General features: G+C 41.3%; 1 protein-coding gene across 3 annotated transcripts in view; it reads right to left on the bottom strand.

Annotated features, from left to right (window-relative positions):
* RABGEF1 (RAB guanine nucleotide exchange factor 1) overlaps window positions 1-6,340 on the bottom strand; it is a 58,152-nt gene extending 51,812 nt beyond the window's left edge. For 2 of the 3 annotated variants that reach the window (XM_028109805.2, XM_028109807.2), the window contains exon 1: window positions 6,241-6,340. The gene's annotated coding sequence lies outside the window, so the exon portion shown is untranslated. The remainder of the gene's footprint in view (window positions 1-6,240) is intronic. The other variant, XM_028109806.2, reaches the window with a different exon arrangement.
* Window positions 6,341-18,806: the final 12,466 nt, after the last annotated feature.

The raw sequence follows: 18,806 nt of genomic DNA, 5'->3' as shown, positions 1-18,806 counted from the left end.
AAGAACTTAAATACTGAGCAGTTAGCATATGGGTGAAAACACTTTGCCATCTGATTATTCCTCATAAATGATACTTAAGATGTGTCCACCCATGACTACACAACATTTGAAACCTCAAATAATATCTACACACTTACCACACTTGGAATGGCTAATTAATTTATACAAATAAAGATATAATCCAACTTGCTAAGTAGAAGCCAAGCATATTACTTCCTGAGACACTAATTACAATGGATTTTAGACATTTTATTTCATCAGCCTACAGTTCTGTTTTTTGTTTTCACATTTTTTATTTGCATTCTTCTTGTAATATCCTATTGAAAACTGTGGTCACGGGGCGCCTGGGTGGCTCAGCCCTTAAGCGCCTGCCTTCGGCTCAGGTCATGATCCCAGGGTCCTGAGATGGAGCCCCGCATGGGGCTCCCTGCTCAGCGGAAAGCCTGCTTCTTCCTCTCCCACTCGCCCTGCTTTGTATTCCCTCTTTCACTGTGTCTCTCTCTGTCAAATAAATAAATAAAATCTTTAAAAAAAAAAAAAAAACTGTGGTCACTAGCCCAAGTCATTTTTCAGGAACATGTTTAAAAAACAATGTCAAAAGCTCTATGGAAATGCAATTAAGGAACCACTAAGTTACATAACTACATTTAGGCAACAACAGTTCCACCTATTGTTTACTGATTAAAGATGAATAAGGATGTTCTCTACTCTGCAGTTTCATAGACTAGGTCACAATTTACAATATACTATAGGAACTATATTATAATACTTCAAAAAAAATTGGAATTACCTGAAATAGCTGCATATGAAAATGCACAATAAATAATGGTTTACTTATCTGCACAACTTTAGTGCAATACAATTCCTAATGAAACAGAATGAGGCTTAAGAACACATACACCCTGCAATGGCATTACAACAAAAGTATAACCTAAATTCATCCCAAATCACAGCAGTGTTGGGGCACCTGGGTGGCTCAGTCAGTTAAGTGTCTGCCTTCGGCTCAGGTCATGATCCCAGGGTCCTGCTCAGTGGGGAATCTGCTTCTCCCTCTCCCTCGGCTGCCCCCCTGCTTGTGCACTTTCTCTCTCTGTCAAATAAATAAATAAAATCTTAAAAAACAACAACAACAAAACAACACCAACACAGCAGTGAGACCACCAGCTAAAGTTTACTCTAAAATATGAATATCAACCTCTTTTTCTAGAATGGTGCACTACCTTTATAAATATTATTGTGGCTTTCCTGATCTCAAGACAAATTTAGAGCAAACAGAAAGAAAAAATATATGCATTTTAAATGCAAACACATGAAATAATATCCCCACTCTGCTGATCCTGATGCATGCTTAGAAGATTGCCCCCCACCAGCTTTACAGACTGTGGCCAGCCAAATGCCTTAAAGTTGTGGCTCCCTGACCATTATCTGGATAGGAAGATCCCAAACTGTTCAAGGCCCTTTTGTAATGGTGGGTTCCAATACTTGCCAATGTGCCTACCTCTGTTAAGTGTATATGTCTGGTCTCACCTTGTGAGCTCACAGTCTAGTCTGCTGCAGGTATTATAAAGTCATGGTTAGGTGCAGACCACTGATTCGGTCAGACTACCAGAGTTCAAATCTCCATCACCTCTTGTATGACCTGAAACAAGTTTTGTTGAACCACATTTCTTTATATCTTTAAGAAGGGTGAGGGGAAAGGACAACATTGAGATCACACATGTGAAGGATTTATTACTCACATAGTGCCTGGCCCATGCTAGCACTTGATAAATCTGAACTATTATTACTTAAACAGGCAGCTTTTTAGCTTGAGCAAAATACAAATATATTATCTAGACACTCCATCTAAGATGAATGGATCTGTTCCCGTCTTAAAAAAATAAATTATATGCCTGGACTTTTCAAGCCAACATTTTCTGTGCTGCAGCTAACAGCCTGAACCTACTTCTGGAAATGAATGTTAGGTCTGCTGTTTGGTATTCCCTAAGACCATCTCTATATGAAGGTAAGGTGATTTACATTTAAGTATTTGTTCTTGTCAGACTCCTCCATTTTCATAATCCCCATGAAAATAAAGCATGCCTGCCAAAAATATGGCTCTGTGATTAAACAATATAAAACAACATAAAAAATAGATGTACTCGAGGAACTTGTCAGGAAGCACAAACTCACCCCACTGCTGATAAATCTATAACAAAAAGCTCCACTGAGAAAATATTTATGGAAGGTAACCTGAAGAATGTACAATCCCCATCTACTTATCTAGATAATCTAAAACAGATCCTTAAATTAAATTAGCGTAGAAATCTAAGTACTTAGATCACATTATTTTGCCAGCACCAGGACTGCTTTTACTGAATTACGTTTCGATGTTCTGTCATCAACCTGCACAATGAGGCAACAAAGACTTTTAACTAAAAAACAAAGTAAAACACAACACAGTCCTTTGAGATGCATGCCGTTATTTACTTAACGATGTAGTTGAGGAATTTGTCAATACAAGGAGTCTCAGAATCCAAAAGAGAAATTGGTCTTTTATCTTATGGTCACTTAACTATGCAACTGATTATATTTTTCTCTGAACTGGCTATTAAAAAGCAGTCATATTTGTGGCCTTCTAACAAATATTTAAGACTTCAGTCTAAGTACTTTGTGTACAGATCTCATTCCATCTTAATGAGGATCTTACAGATGTGTTTTCATCATAATTTTTCTCCCTCAGTGCTAAATTCATCACCCCTTTATTTCTGTATGTTCTCAATAACATGCTGTATTTTTGTAAGCCATTATGAATCCTTTCTGGAACAAGATGTGACATTAAGTAAATGATATGCTCCACTTAAATATTATAACACACTAAGATGTTTTCTTCCATTAATAAGTATTTTATGAGTTCAACTTGTAAAGGCATTACCTTTTCTGTGCTCCCAAAGAAAAAAGAAAGTGCTTTTGCAAATACTGTGTCTAAAATTAGGAAATTCTAACAACAGGAACTATAAAAATAAAACTTTCATGATGTATTTTTAACTGTGGAGCACACAGAAAATTATAAATATATCCCATGTAAAAATCACCCAAAAGTCATTTTTAATTTTAAAATACAGACCAAATCACCATAAATGCAATTACAATTATTTATTCTGAATGGGAATTGAAGAGACTAGCTTCAAAAATGATTTCTGTACAACTCCTTCTGAGCTGGCCTGTGCCTAGCATAGAGGATGCTGCCAACCACACCTTAAGGTGAAACAACACAGAATTTAGAGCCCCAAAGGTTCTTGCTACATTACTGCTTTAAGGATTTTGCTACATTCCTGCCTCAGGGATTTCAGCAAGCTCCTTGATGCCATTTGAGGAAAATAAAAAGCTTAAGAATCTTAGCGTGTACAATCTAACCTATTCATGAACTCATACTCTGATCATAACTTAGGACTTTTAACTACATATTTATCTAATTAATGGATTATAATTAGTTCTTCACCTTCCTCGTGACCATAAACAAGTAAGCTATGCTACCAGAAACATGAAAAAATGTTCTATTTTGTAATAAAAATTACAATTTCTACCCCACTGACAGAAACTTCTTCAAACACAGGAATCTCACACTCCAACTTGAAAGCAGCACCATAAAGGTACAGCTTTTTCTTAGAGCATTTTAGGAGCTTTATCCAAATATCAAACAAAATATAAGTTATATAATATCAAGTGGGATGGAGGTAAGTCCACTGTTGTTTCTCCTGTTTATTCAACAATACTCTGAATTATTTCCAGGCATTCCAGTCGTATGAAACTCTAATGTCTCTACAATGCTTTATGATAGAAATGAGCATTTAATAAGACTTTCAAAATGTTTGACTTCTATTGTGAAACTCTTGTTTCTGGTGTGATAACTTTATTTATGGGTTAAGAAGCCACTTAATAGCATTTCTATTCTGAGTCACAGAATAGACAGGTGTGTTACACAGGTATCTTCCACATTTTAGGGATGGGTCATTTCTGCTACAGATGTTTCCTATGCAACCAATAAAAACACATGTGCCAAAAATTAAACTCACAGTCAAGACTGAAATTCTATGCCTCTAGCCAAAGACTGACACAAGTAAATGAAACAAGATCTTAGTTCTCCTATAAGTAGATATTAAAATAAGTTAAGTACTGACGGAGTTTTTTTTTCCCCACTGACAACCAACATCAGAAATCAATGAATTCTCATTAAGTTAACAAGTACTCACGGAACACTTGTGAATGCCCAACTTGGATTAGGTATGCAAACAGATAAAAGCAGAATTCCTGTTTACAGAAGCTTACAAATGAGCAGGGTCAGACACTTTTTACACAATGAAACAACTAGTAAATGAGCATAACACTCAATTCAAACATTTAATGAGCACATAATCAAGCTCTACATTGGGTACACACAGTCTTCCTCAGCAAAATAGCAGCCAGTGCATAAGATCTACATAAAATTCCATTTTAATCACGCAGAGACCCTTCTTTGGTTTTGTCATCGCCAGATAAAAGCCGAAGCTCCTGCATCTCTGCCCAGCACTTTTTTACTTTGCAAAAACCACCTCCCAGTAGTGAGTTACTGGCCTATTCTCCTGTTACTCGGCCCACCTCCACATTCCCACCCAACCTTATTTCAAAGTTACTCATTCTTCAAGACACTTCCATAAAGTATTCGCTGATTATCTTTCTTCACCCTCCACACCCTGCAGTGTCTCTCCTCAGGGCTCTATCTCAGCTCTAACGACGTTGTGTTGAAAAGTACCCTCATTGTCCCTCTCTAGAGAGAAGAAACACGATTGCTTGGAAGGTTAGTGACATTTCAAATCCTGAACACGTCTTAATCTTCCGCACAAGAACCAGTATCTCTTAAAAGTTAACGTTAGGGGCGCCTGGGTGGCTCAGCCGTTAAGCGTCTGCCTTCGGCTCAGGTCATGATCCCAGGGTCCTGGGATCGAGCCCCGCATCGGGCTCCCCGCTCAGCGGGAAGCCTGCTTCTCCCTCTCCCACTCCCTTGCTGTGTTCCCTCTCTCACTGTCTCTCTGTCAAATAAATAAATAAAATCTTAAAAAAAGTTAACGTTATTTATCATTAAACGGATTAATAATATAATCCAATTTTACCCGACCGGCAAGCCTTCTTGTTACAACTATTTTAATTAACAGGCTTTTTAAAAAGCAGTTACAGGAGCGCCTGGGAGGCTCAGACGGTTAAGCGTCTGCCTTCAGAAAAAAAAAAAAAAAAAAGCAGTTTCAGGTTTACAGGGAAAAAAAAGTACAACCATTATTATTATTAATTTCAAAACAAAACCAACAAACAAGAACAGCCAAAACTCTTCTCATCCAAAAACCTACTCCGCTAGTGATGCTGTAAACTCGTCCTGACAAATTTTCACGTCTAATCTCAAGGGCAAAACGAGTCCACTGACGTATTTCCCAACCACAGGGCTTGGTCACGGGCGCTGAGGCACCACCAGATGTCTGTGACCTACTCTCTAAAGCGGCTGAGTGCCTCCCTCCCTCTGACTAAACTTCCGTGATGGGCATCACCTCTGTTCCCCTCCGAGACAGTTCGGAAGCAGGGACTTCTGCTCCTAACCCCAGGCCCACAAGTTCCCCCTCAACCACCGGGCGAAAGTTAGGACAAGTCTTCAAGTCCCCGCACCACGAAAGACTGCACCCTCCCTGCTCCGGGACCTTTCCCTCCGCAAGACCGACGCAGGTTCGTGAAGTCCCGACGCCCCGGCCAAGGCGGGGCTGCGATCTGGGTCTGAGCCGTCAATCCCGACGGACCCCCGAGCGGCCCGGGGCACGAGCCGACCGGCCGCCACCACAGGTGTCCCCTCGGACTCCGAGAGCTGGACAGTGAAGAGGAAGCCGGCCAGAGGGAAGCCATCCTGCGAGGAGTGGACGGGTGGCAGGAGGGGACCAGGAAATGACAAGCGCCTGTCCGTCGGAGTTGGGCCGGGCCGCGCAGAACTTGGCGACGAGCGCCTGAAACGGGCAGAGCACGACAGAATTAAGCCGGCCGGCGACTGCCTGCGGCTAGTCAGGGCCGCACCGCGGGGCCCGGGGTTGGGACAGACCGCGGCTGGAAGCACCGAGGCACAACGGCTCCGGCCGGGTAGACGGCACGGGCGAATGACCCAGCAGCCCCCGCTCGGACGGCGCCGCCGCCCCGCCGCCCGCAGCCGAGAGCCGCGCCAGCCTCGGCCCGCGTCCGTCTGCTCCGTACCTGGTCTGCGGTTCCACGGGCGTCGGGACCGCTGCTCTCCGCGGGTCGCTCGAGTGGGTCCCCGCTCCGCCAGTCCACAACCCGCCCTCTTGCCGGCCCTCCCTCTCTCAAGCCCCGCCCCCGGCGCCGCGAGCGCCCGGCACGCACGCACAGACGTCACTTCCGGGGCCCTAGGCGCGCGGAGGAAGTTGTTGCGGGTTCCCCTCAGAATCTGCTCTGGGTGTAGCGAGGCCGAGGTTGGAGTGAATGACAGCACCTGCATTGCTCGAGGTGTAAGGGGAGGAGGCGGCCGCCAGGCTAGGATGGGAAGGGGTAATCCTTGGGCCAGTAGACGGTTGCCAGCCCGTAGGGAATGAAGCCGCTTGGAAAAAAACCAATGAATCCTATCCCTTCTCGGATGTCAAGATTTTTAGTTTTCGAATTAAAAGACCTTTAAAAGATTGGTGGTTGATCCAAAAGCCGTTTTTACAGCTAAGCATAATTGAGCCCCACGAAATTAAATAATTGTTAGCCAGTATTAAGGTCGAGTCATAAATGGAATCCAGTTCTCGTGATTCCCTTTCAGGAATGTTGGAGACAGCAGCTGCTTCTGTATCCTGGATGCCATCTGTGGCATAAATTGCAGCACAACAGAGAAAAAACAAAAGTATACTGTATCTTGGAGACCTGGATTGGAATCCCACCTTGGCTAAATGCTGCCTCTGTGATCTTGGACAGGTTGCCTAATTTATCAGTCTTTTTTCATTATTTGCAAAATAGAGATTGAGTCATTCCTCAAATTCTTCCTAAATGCAGGGGGATAGCAGAACATGCCACCCCGAAACATACCTCTTTGGCAGAAGGTTAATTTGAGAAAGTAGACACAAGAGAAACTCTGAAAACAAACTAGAATACCCTTTTGGAAGGGAAATGTACATTTATAAAGGAAATCTCCATTTGTAAAGGTGTCTTCCTCTCTGTGCCTAGAACAGCATTACTGAATCACAAGACACTTATCAATGGAGGAGACACTAACCTAAATCTGCATAGCAAAACTTGAGCTTGTTTCCTTTCCTTTCCCTGGTCACTTCCCATAGCTGGTCCTACAGCTACCCACCCAGCCCCAACACACACCTTTCTTTTGTCTACCTGAAGATAGTATTTAAGTTGGCATTCTAAGTCTTTTCCTTGCGTATCTCTTATGTATGTATGAGGTATATGTGTTAATAAATTTCTATTTGTTTTTCTCTTGTTAACCTTTTCTTCTCAGCCAAGAAGTAGAGGTAACGTTCTTTTCCCTCCCCTAATACTGAGAAGCTTACATTCTAGAGAGGGGAGAAGCCAATAAACAAGTTATTTACAGTAGTACAGGAGATGGTGATAATTGTTATTAAAAAAAATAATAATGCAAGGAAGAGGAATAGAAAGTGCAATCTAAAAGTCTGCAGTGTTAGAGTTGAGGGGAAAGCCCTGGCTGAGAAAGTAACTTGAACAAAGGGCGAGGGAGCTAGCCATGCTGGTATGCAAATATTTGGGCAGGTGTTCTAGGTCCAGGGAACAAGTGCGAGAGCCCTCTTGACACTTCCAACCTATGTAGCTGTAGCAGAGTGAACTAGGGGGAGGTAGAAGGAGAGATCAAAAGGTAATGGGCAAAGTAGGTAAGGGGCTAACCCCTAGGTCAATGTGGGAGGGAACTAGCAAAAGTGAGGACACTAGTAGGTCTGACTCATTGGGGCCGTTAGTGGGACAAATTACCAGATATGCCTTCTCTCTCAGAGAAAGTGGGGTGGGAGGCTACTGGAAAGGGGCACCAAGGCTATACTTAACTGAGGAAGCAATGTTTTAGTTCTTGAATTTAGTGGTTTAGTTCTTGATAGGTATATGGATATTCATTGTATTATTTTTATTTTTATTTGTGTTATTTTGCATATGATTATATTTTGCATATGCATAATTAATTTTAATTAATTGATATATTTATTTATTTAGAGAGGGACAGAGAAAATCTGAAGCAAGCCCAACCCAGGGTTTGATCTCACAACCCTGAGTTCATGACCTGAGCTGAAATCAAGAGTTAGACACTTAACTGACTGAGCCACCCAGGTGCCCCTTTTGCATATGAATTTATAAAAATCAGTCCCATTGGAAAAAGTGAAGATAAAAGAGGGCTAAAAATTCATCTTGGAGTGAGTCAAAAGAAAAAGAGCCAGCAAAAGAAGAGTGAAAAAAAAATAGAAGCAAGAGGAAAATTATAAAAGAGGAGTAATGTGGAAGCTAAGAGGAAAGAGAGAAAGCAAAGGGGTTGTTGGGAGGAGTCAGATTCCAGAGAAAGGTCAGATAAGATGAATCTACCCAAGAGAAATGAAAACATGTTAATAAAAGTAGTGAAAGCAGGCATCCTTGTCTTGTTCCTGATCTTAGTGGAAAAACGTTCCATCTTTCACAATTGAGTATGATGTTACCGCTGGGTTTTTCATATATGGCCTTTATCATGTTGAGGAAGTTCCCTGCTACTCTTAGTTTACAGGCTTTTTTTTTTTAAATCATGAAAGGGTATCATAGTTTTTAAAACTTGTTTATTGTAAAATATATACATCATAAAATTTACAGGCAGAAGAATGAATTTGGACCCTTACCTAACACCATATACAAAAATTAACTCAAACTTGATCAAAGACCTAAATGTAAGAGATAAAATTTGGAAGAAAACACAGTTGAAAAGCTTCATGACACTGTATTTGACAGTAATTTCTTATGCAATACCAAAGACACAGGTAATAAAAGAAAAAATAGAAAAATTGGACTTACCAAAATTTAAAATTTTCATGCATCAACGCCACAATCAACAGAATACAAAGGTAACTCACAGGATAAAATGTTTGCAAATGACTTATCTGATAAGGGATTGTTACCCAGAATATAGAGAGAACTAAAACTCAACAACAAACAACCAAATTTACATGAGATTTCTTTCCATTTGTCTTCTTTATTTCTTTCAGCAAAGTTTTAGAGTTTTCATTGTACAAGTCTTCTACCTCCTTGATTAAGTTATTTCATAAGTATTTTATTCCTTTTGATGCTCTTATAAACGGAATTGTTTTAATTTCTTTTGGGTTGCTCATTGTTAGTGTATAAAGAGGTGACTGATTACTGTGGGTTGGTTTTGTATTACTACATTGCTCAATTTTATTTATTCTATTAATTTTTCCTGTGGAATCCTAGGGTTTTCTACATATAAAATCATGTCTTTGACCAGATATAATTTTACTTTTTCCTTTCCAGTTTGGATGCGTTTTTTTATTTCCTTTTCTTGCCTAGCTGCTCTGGCTAGAACGTCCAATAATATGTTGAATAGAACTGGGAAAAAAAACTAGCCATCTTTGTCTTATTCCTGATCTTAGTGGCAACTCTTTGTCTTATACCATTGAATAGAATGTTAGCTGTGGGTTTTTCATTCATATGTGGCTTTCTTATACTGAGTTAGTTTCACTCTATTCCTAGTTTGTTGAGTGTTTTATCATGAAAGGGTGTTAAATTGTGTCACAAGATTTTTCTGTATCAATTGAGGAGATAAGGTAGTTTTTTCCCCTTTATTCTCTTAAGACCATCATTGTAGTCTAGGGATATATCCCACTTGGCCACAGTATATAATCCTTTTGATATGCTGTGGAATTCAGTTTGTTCATCTTTTGTTGAGAATTTTTGTATCAATATTCATAGGGGATATTGGTCTGTATTTTTTTTTTTCCAATAGTGTCTTTGGTTCAGTATCAGGGCAATGGATGAGTTAGTATGAGCTAGAAAGAATTCCCTTCACTTTCAATTTTTTGGAAGAGTTTGAGAAGGATTGGTATTAGTTCTTCAAATGTTTGGTAGAATTCTCCAGCAAAACCATCAAGTCCAAGGCTTTTCTTTCTTGGAGGGTTTTTGATTACTGATTCAACCTTGTCACTAGTTATAGATCTATTTGGATTCTCTATTTCTTTGTGATTCAGACTTGGTAGGTTTTATGTTTCTAAAAATTAGTCCATTTCCTTTGGTTAATTTGTTGGTGTATATGTTCATAGTATTCTCTTATAATCCTTTTTATATAAAGTCAGTAGTAAGGTCCCCTCTTTAATTTCTGATTTTAGCAATTTGAGTCTTCTCTTTTTTCTCTGACATTCTAGCTAAATATTTGTCAATTTTGCTGATTTTTTTTTTAAGATTTTATTTGTTTAGCTGAGAGAGAGAGTGAGAGAGCGAGCCTGGGCAAGAGGCAGGGGCAGAGGGAGAGGGAGAAGCAGCCTCCCTGCTGAGCAGGAAGCACAACGTGGGGCTCCATCCCAGGACCCTGGGATCATGACCTGAGCCAAAGGCAGATGCTTAACCAACTGAGCCACCAAGGTGACCCAACTTTGCTAATTTTTTTTTTTTTTTTGCAGTCAACACATATTTATTGAGACAGCGAGAGAGGGAACACAAGCAGGGGGAGTGGGAGAGGAAGAAGCAGGCCTCCCGCGGAGCAGGAAGACCGACTCGGGTCTCGATCCCAGGACCCTGGGATCATGACCTGAGCCAACTCAGGCGTCCCTATCCTATTCATTATTTCACTTATCTCCATTCTAATCTTTATTTCCTACTTTCTGCTAACTTTGGCTCAGTTTGTGTTTTTCTTTTTTTTTAAAGATTTTATTATTTGACAGAGAAAGAGATAGCGAGAGCCCGAACCCAAGGAGGGGGAGCGGGAGAGGGAGAAGCAGGCTTCCCGCTGAGCAGGGAGCTTGATGCGGGGCTCGATCCCAGGACCCTGAGATCATGACCTGAGCCGAAGGCAGACGCTTAAGGGCTGAGCCACGCAGGCACCCCTGTGCTTCTTTTTCTAGTTCCTTTAGTATAAGGGCAGCCGGCTGGCTCAGTTGGTAGAGCATGTGACTCTTGATCTCAGGATCATGAGTTCTAGCCCCACGTGGGGTGTGGAGCCTACTTAAAAAAATTTTTTTTTAGGGGCGCCTGGGCAGCTCAGTCGTTAAGCATCTGCCTCCGGCTCAGGTCATGATCCCAGGGTCCTGGGATCGAGCCCCACATCGGGCTCCCTGCTCCGCGGGAAGCCTGCTTCTCCATCTCCCACTCCCCCTGCTTGTATTCCCTCTCTCACTGTGTCTCTGTCAAATAAATAAATAAAATCTTAAAAAAAATTTTTTTTAAGGTGTAGAGTTAGGTTATTGAGGTTTTTTAAATATAGATGTTTGCAGGTATAAATTTCACTTGAGCACTGCTTTCAGTACATTTCCTAGGTTTTGTATGTTGTGTTTTCATTTTCATTTGTCTCAAAATATTTTCTAATTTCCTTTGTGATTTTTTCTTTGACCACTGGTTATTTAAGAGCATTTTTTATTTTTTTAATATTTTATTTATTTATTTGACAGAGAGAGAGATAGTGAGAGCAGGAGCACAAGCAGGGGGAGTGGGAGAGGGGGAAGCAGGCTTCCCGCAGAGCAGGGAGCCCGATGCGGGGCTCAATCCCAGGACCCTGGGATCATGACCTGAGCCGAAGGCAGACGCCTAAGGACTGAGCCACCCAGGCGCCCCTCCTTTGGGCATTTCTTACAGTGCAGGTCTACCAGTAACAAATTCCCTTACCTTTTGCTTATCTGGGGATGTCTTAATTTCTCCTTCATTCTTGAAGAGGAGTTTTGCCAGGTATAGTCTTTTTTTTAATTAATTAATTTATTTTAGAGAGGCAGAGAGAATGAGCAGGAGGGGCAGATGGAGAGGGAGTGAGAATCTCAAGCAGACTCCATGCTGAGCACGGAGCCCAATGAGGGGCTCAATCTCCCAATCCTGAGATCACAACCTGAGCCGAAACCAGAGCCAGATGCTTAACCGACAGCACAACCCAGGCGCGCCCAGATACAGAATTCTTGATTGACAGGTTTTTCTTTCAACACTTCAAATATGTCATCCTACTGCCTTCTGGCCTCCATAGTTTCTGATAAGAAATCAGTTTATATTCTTATTGGGATCCTTTTTATGTGATGAGTTTATTCTCCCTTGCTGCTTTCAAGATTCTTTTTCTTTGGCTTCCTACAGTTTGATTATAATGTTTCTTGGTGTGGATCTCTCTGAATTTATCTCACTTGGAGATCTCTAGGCTTCTTGAATTTGTGTATTTGCCCCATTTGCTTTATCATTTGTTCAATCTCTCTTCTTACATATGCGCGCGCATGTGCGCGCGTGCGCACACAGACACACACACACACACACACACACAGGCGTTTTCCTGAAAAATGCAAATAAGTTGCAGACATCATGCTTCTTGACTCCTACATATTTCAGTGTGTATTTCCTAAGAAGAAAGATAATCCTCTTAGAAAACCAAAGCAGAGAGCGCCTGGGTGGCTCAGATGGTTAAGTGTCTGCCTTCGGCTCAGGTCATGATCCCAGAGTCCTGGGATCGAGTCCCGCATCAGGCTCCCTGCTCTGCGGGGAGCGTGCTTCTCCCTCTGCCTCTCTCTCTCTCTCTCTCTGACTCTCATGAATAAATAAATAAAAAAAAAAAACAAAAAAAAGAAAACCAAAGCAGAATCATTAAAATCAGGAAAATTAACATTTGATAAATTAACATTGATAAAATTCTACTGCTTAATCTACAGCCCTTATTCAGTTTTCATCAATTGTCCCAAGAATGGCCTTTATAGTTATTGTTTCTCCTGGTCCCAAATCTAACCCAGAATCATTTAATTGTCATGTCTCTTTAGTATTCTTTAATCTGGAATAGTTCTTCCATTTTTGTTTTTCATGATCTTGAAATTTTTAAAAAGTGTAAGACAGTCAGTCTAAAGAATGTCCCTCAATTTGGGTTTGTCTGTTGTTTTCTCATGATTAGATTCAGGTTATTCATTTTGACAGAGAAATTATTTAAATAATGTGCTTTCTCAGGACAGGCCCTTCGGCTAATGTTGACTTTGGTTACATGACTCATGAGGAATCTTTCAGGTGTCTACACTGTAAAGTTACTATTTTTACCTTTGTAATTAGTTATTTGTAGGGAAATACTTTGAGACTATGTTAGATCCTGTTTTTCTTCAACAGTTCATTCATTAATTTTAGAATCTTGATTCTTGTCTAAGTCAGTTATAATTTTGATCATTGCTAAATGTAGATTTTTCTAACCCCATCATTTCCTCTCTATCTGTTAGCTGACATTTTACTGTAATTAAGAACTTTCCAGGGCGCCTTGGTGGCTCAGTTGGATGAGCATCCAACTCTTGGTTTTGGCTCAGGTCGTGATCTCGGGGCCGTGGGATCCAGCCCCGTGTAGGGCTCCATGCTCAGTGCCCAGTCTGCTTGTCCCTCTGCCTTTGCCCTATCCCCCTGCTCACACTCATGCACAGTCTCTCTCTCAAATAAATGAATAAATAAAATCTTAAAAAAAAACTTTCCTTTCTACTTCTTTTATGTAATTATTTATTTCTGTCAACATAAGCTCATGGATTCTTATTTTATTCAGTGGGTTATAACCCATTACAGTTGGCCCTTGAACAATGTGAGGGTTAGGGGTACTGACCTACTGTTGAAAATCTGCATATAACTTTTGACTCCCCAGAAACTAAACTACTAAAAGTTTACTGTTGACTGGAAGCCTTACTGATAACATAAATAGGTGTTAATTCATATTTTGTATGTTTTATGTATTATACATGGTATTCTTACAATATGAGTATAGTAATAGTATAGAGGGATGTTGAGCATCTTTTCATGTGTCTGTTGGCCACTGGATGTCTTCTTTGGAGAAATGTCTGTTCATTTCTTCTGCCCATTTTTTGTTTTTTGGGATTGTTTTTTGGGTGTTGATTTGTATAAATTCCTTATATATTTTGGATACTAACCCTTCATTGGAGATGTCATTTGCAAATATCTTCTCCCATTCAGTACGTTGCCTTAAAAGGCAACTGTTTTTGATTGTGTCCTTTGCTGTGCAGGAGTTTTATATTTTGATGTAGTTTACAGTTTTTTTTGTTTGTTTGTTTTTTGTTTTTTAAGCATCACACAACACAGAGAACTTTATTCATCCATATCATTCCAGAGAAAAGCAGGGTCACTTTAGTATGCTGTTGTCTGGGGCTTCTGCCAGTTCTCTCTCAGTGTGTTTCCATTTCTCCTGCTTCTTTTTCTCCTTGGCTGCTATCCTCTTTAACTCTTCTGCTTGAGGTTTCAGGTAGCTGTAGCACTTGGCTCCATAGGCCATACCAAGGAATAGGGCAGAGTAGTGGCTGATGAGCAGAGACCTGCACTGCCAACACCGTCTTTTCTGTAACCCTAACCAGATTTTTTTTGATAAATACAGAACAGTACTGTAAATGTATTTTCCCCTTCTTACGGTTTTTGTAATATTTTCTTTTCTCTAGATTATTGTAAGAATATAGTATATTATATAAGTATGTAGACTCTTTATGTTGTTGGTAAGGCCTTCGGTCAACACTAGGCAATTAGTAGTTAAGTTTTGGGGGAGTCAAAATTTACATGTGGATTTTCTGCCAAAGAGGTTGGTGACCCTAACCCCTGCATTGTTCGTGGGTCAACTGTACTATCAAATTTTAAAGTTGGGGGTGGGGAGGTGGAGCTCTAAATGGATAGATCTACAAAAGATAGTGTTAAATGAAAACAGTAAGGTGATGGAACATGTGGTATGCTACCTTTAGACTTCAGTATAGATATATATTCTCTTAGGATATGTATCTCTTTCTAATATATGTATATCTCTTTCTATATGTTCATATATTCTATGAATATATATATTCATATACAGAGAGAAAGAAACGGAAAGAGAGAGATACATGTATACATTCTAAAATAGATACTGTAGATATAGGAAGAGAATTATTTTAAAGAATGGGGTCATGTGATTGTGAAGGTTTGGTGAGCCCAAAATCTGATGGGGGAAATTAGCAAGCAGGAGGCTCTGGAAAGAGTTGCAGTTCAAGTCCAAAGACAGTCTTCTAATGAACCAGGAAGAGCTGATACTGTAGATGAAGTTCTTAAGGCCATCTGCTGTCAGAATTCCCTTGTGCTTGGGGGAAGCCAGTCTTTTGTTCTATTCAGACCTTCAACTGACTGGATGAGGCCAACCCACACTAGGGAGGGCAATCTGTTTTACCTAAAGTCCACTGATTAGAATGTAAAACCCACCCAAAAACACCCTTACAGAAACATCCAGAATAATATTTGACCAAATATCTGGGCAGTGTGGTCCAACAGAGTTGACACATAAAATCAACCATCACAATTCTGCCCCTTGTCAACTTAACACCCATATCTCTTCAAATCATACTTAATCTCCATACTGAAATCTCTTTACCTGGTGAGGTGACCCAAACTTTCATTCATGAAAGGTCTGGGCCATTAGTAGTCCTGCCTAGATTGGGTTGTTGTTTTCCATTGACTTTAATCACAGGGCATGGTAATACTAAAATACCCTAAGAGGTCTGTCCCTACACTGGACAGATTGTTTGACAGAACTTGACTGAGCACCTCTTTTCCAGGCACTGTTCTAAGCATTGGGATATAGTTGCAAAATTTCTGCCTTCAGGGAGCTTATTTAAAAGGAAATAGAGACATAACAAACAAGATTATTACTATTGGTAACAAATGCTATAAAGGAAATAAATCAGGTGATGTGATAGACAGTATTGGAAGTGTACTTCCATGGCATGATCAAAGGTCTCACTGATTATGTGACATTTGAGCTGAAACTTAAAATAGGAAAGTGAGCCAGCCCATGAGAAGGGCTGGGGGAAGGGCATTCCAGGGACAGGGAATGCCAATCACAAAAACCTGAGGCAGGAACTGAAAAAAGGCAAGAATAGAGGGTGGGAAACAAGGAGCAGGGTGGTGTGATGAGCCTGGGGGTGCATAGGCACCAGATCAAACATGGTAAGACCTTTCAATTCCATTCTAAAAGCAAAGAGTTTTAAGTTGGCATGCTGCAGGATCTAATCAACCCTTTCAAGACTATTTCGGAGAACAGATTGGAGGGGGTAATCAGGGGCCAAATTAAGCCAAGAAGCCTTTGTAGTAATGCAGGGTGAGAGATGATGGTGATTTAGACAGGTGAATTTGTGATGTTTTCAAGATACATCCTGAAGACAGATTCAAGACCTGGCAATGGATTGCACTAGAAGGTGAGGTACGGAGGGGAGTTAAAGATGACGCTCAGGTTTTTTGTTGACTGGGTGAATGGTAGTGCCATTTCCTGAGATAGAGAAGATGGAATAAGGAAGATGGTTGGGGTGGGAAGAGGAAATAAAGAATTCCATTTGGATATATTAAGCTTGGGATGGCTAATAGATACTGAAGTAGAAGTATTTATCAGGTTATTGAGTATATAATTCAAGGCTCAGGAAAGAGGCCTGGGCAGGGGTATAAATTTGGGAGTCATCAGCATATAGATATGCCAGTTATTGGGGCAGCTCGGTGGCTCAGTCGGTTAAGCGTCTGCCTTCAGCTCAGGTCATGGTCCCAGGGTCCTGGGATCAAGCCCCACTTCGGGCTCCCCACTCAGTGAGGAGCCTGCTTCTCCCTCTGCCTCTCCTCCTCCCCCCGCTTGTTCTCTCTCTCTCTCTCAAATAAATAAAATCTTTTTTAAAAATGCCAGTTACGGATTGCCTCTTAGCTCCATATTCATCCTCTATTGCTTCTACGAAAATTGGGTTGGGACCTTTGAACATTTTTTTCCTTCATCAATGAACATGATATTAAACTTTGCTAGTAGAGGATATTGGTGAGACGCTGCCAAGAGGAAAGGTATTTTCCTTTCTGGTTCTGGTGGGACTGCTCACAGCACAGCTTCTCCAGCACCCAGCTCCTGCAGTACATGGCACTCAGTAGCACAAAGAGGCCAGCAGCTTTCCCCAGCACTCACCTTGGGTGGTTTTGTAGTGGACTGCCTCTGATAAAACACCTCCCTGAGCAGATTTTCCCAGCAGATTTCCAGCAAGTTCCACCAAGCACAGCACCCCAGTGACTTCTCTGCCAGTCAGTGAACCATGGCTATGCCCTCTCCAAAAAGGTCTGATAATCAGCTCTGGGGAAGGGGTCGCTCTTCCTTGGATCCTCTATCTCAGTCCTGAGTGGCTGCTTCCTCTATGTGGCATTCCTATATTCTTTGTAGTTATCACTACTATTTATTAGCCAATCCCTCATTATTCCAATCCAGTTATAATTAATTTGTATTAAAGATATAAATTGTTCAGATTACTGCGTGTTTTTTTCTCCTCTTGACTAATACAAATGACTCAGTGCAATTCAGGCAAGATCACTTTAGAAGGAGGCAGTACAGACTTATGTGTTGACTAGAAGGTCCCAAGTTTCTATGTTATTTTCCATTTTGAATGGGTGAGATGTAAAGGCACGTGGGATAGCAATAGGGTGGAGCAGAAGCACCAGAGTTCGATTTCCTCTCGTCACCCCAGTTAGCCGTTATCAGAAGATACAGTTCCTTTTTGTGTCCACTTTGGCAGGCTCTGGATTTTGGCTGGCCTCTGCTACATGTGGGTACCTACCTGCAGCTTGCAATGGCTTCTCAGTTAGCTACAACCAGAGCTGGAATTCCTTTGCTGGCCTTTTTCTCGCGGTTTTGTGTATGTTCGGAGTATCTTCTGAAGCCAAAATGTTGGAAAAACATGGCCTGCCTTCACTATGTGGAGCAAGCTCCCAGTTTCACCTTGAGTACTCCAGGCTCCTGTAGACAGACATCCCTGCAGGGGTTCTTTCGAATGCTGCCTCTAGACCTTGAATCTGTTGGTTATGTTGCAACTCTCACACCTACAGGGGTTGTCGGCCTGCCAATACCAGCATCATGGACGTGTAAAAACAAGGGACAGAGGCTGCCCATGCTTGTGCCTCCTTGTTTCCCCTTCCGAGGCACTGAAGTGTGTCTTGGTTCTGTAAGGCCAGGATACGAGAAAAGATGTACAGGGTTTTCAGCTGTTGGAATTCTGGGCCCTTAGTAAGGGATCAGGTGAAACCCCTTCCTAAAAAGACAGGATGATCATGTGAGGAAGTTGAGGAGCATGAATGAATGGCCACTGCCTATAAATCCCCAAAATTGTGGGGTAGTTGAGTATCTGGAAAGCCTTCCACCTAAGAAACATCACTTTCTACTACATTATCATGAGATACCTTGGTTGGACTATCTGGAAATCCTACCTCTGGATCTCAATCCACAATTCCAGGTTGTCCCAGGGGTGCTGCTGCCATAAAGGAGTCAGGATTGCCATCCCAGCAGAGAACAGCACTGATGGGGTTCCAAATCAGGCAATAAGCCCTATGTCTGTAGAATCCTCTGGGCTAAAGGCCCAGGCAATGTAAGTGGTAGAATATTCCTGCAGGTGACTACAGAGGGTATTCCTCAGTGTTCTGCCTCTCTGAACCAATGGGAATTTCCAAACAGAGTGTATTTGGAAGTATAAAATTAGGCAATTGGGTAGAACATTCCCTGAATATGTCTGGAGGCAGATACATTCTGCCTTGACTTTCCGGGAGTGCCAAGTGAATAATGCCATCCTCATTTCGGCCAATAGTGATGTGGTCAGCTGACCAGGGAA

The sequence above is a fragment of the Eumetopias jubatus genome, unplaced genomic scaffold (assembly GCF_037043125.1).
Source record: "Eumetopias jubatus isolate StellerSeaLion01/CBP00866 unplaced genomic scaffold, mEumJub1_p1.0 scaffold_12, whole genome shotgun sequence".
Classification (NCBI taxonomy): Eukaryota; Metazoa; Chordata; class Mammalia; order Carnivora; family Otariidae; genus Eumetopias; species Eumetopias jubatus.
Note: the sequence above shows the minus strand (reverse complement) of the source record. Positions and strands in the feature narration are given on the sequence as shown.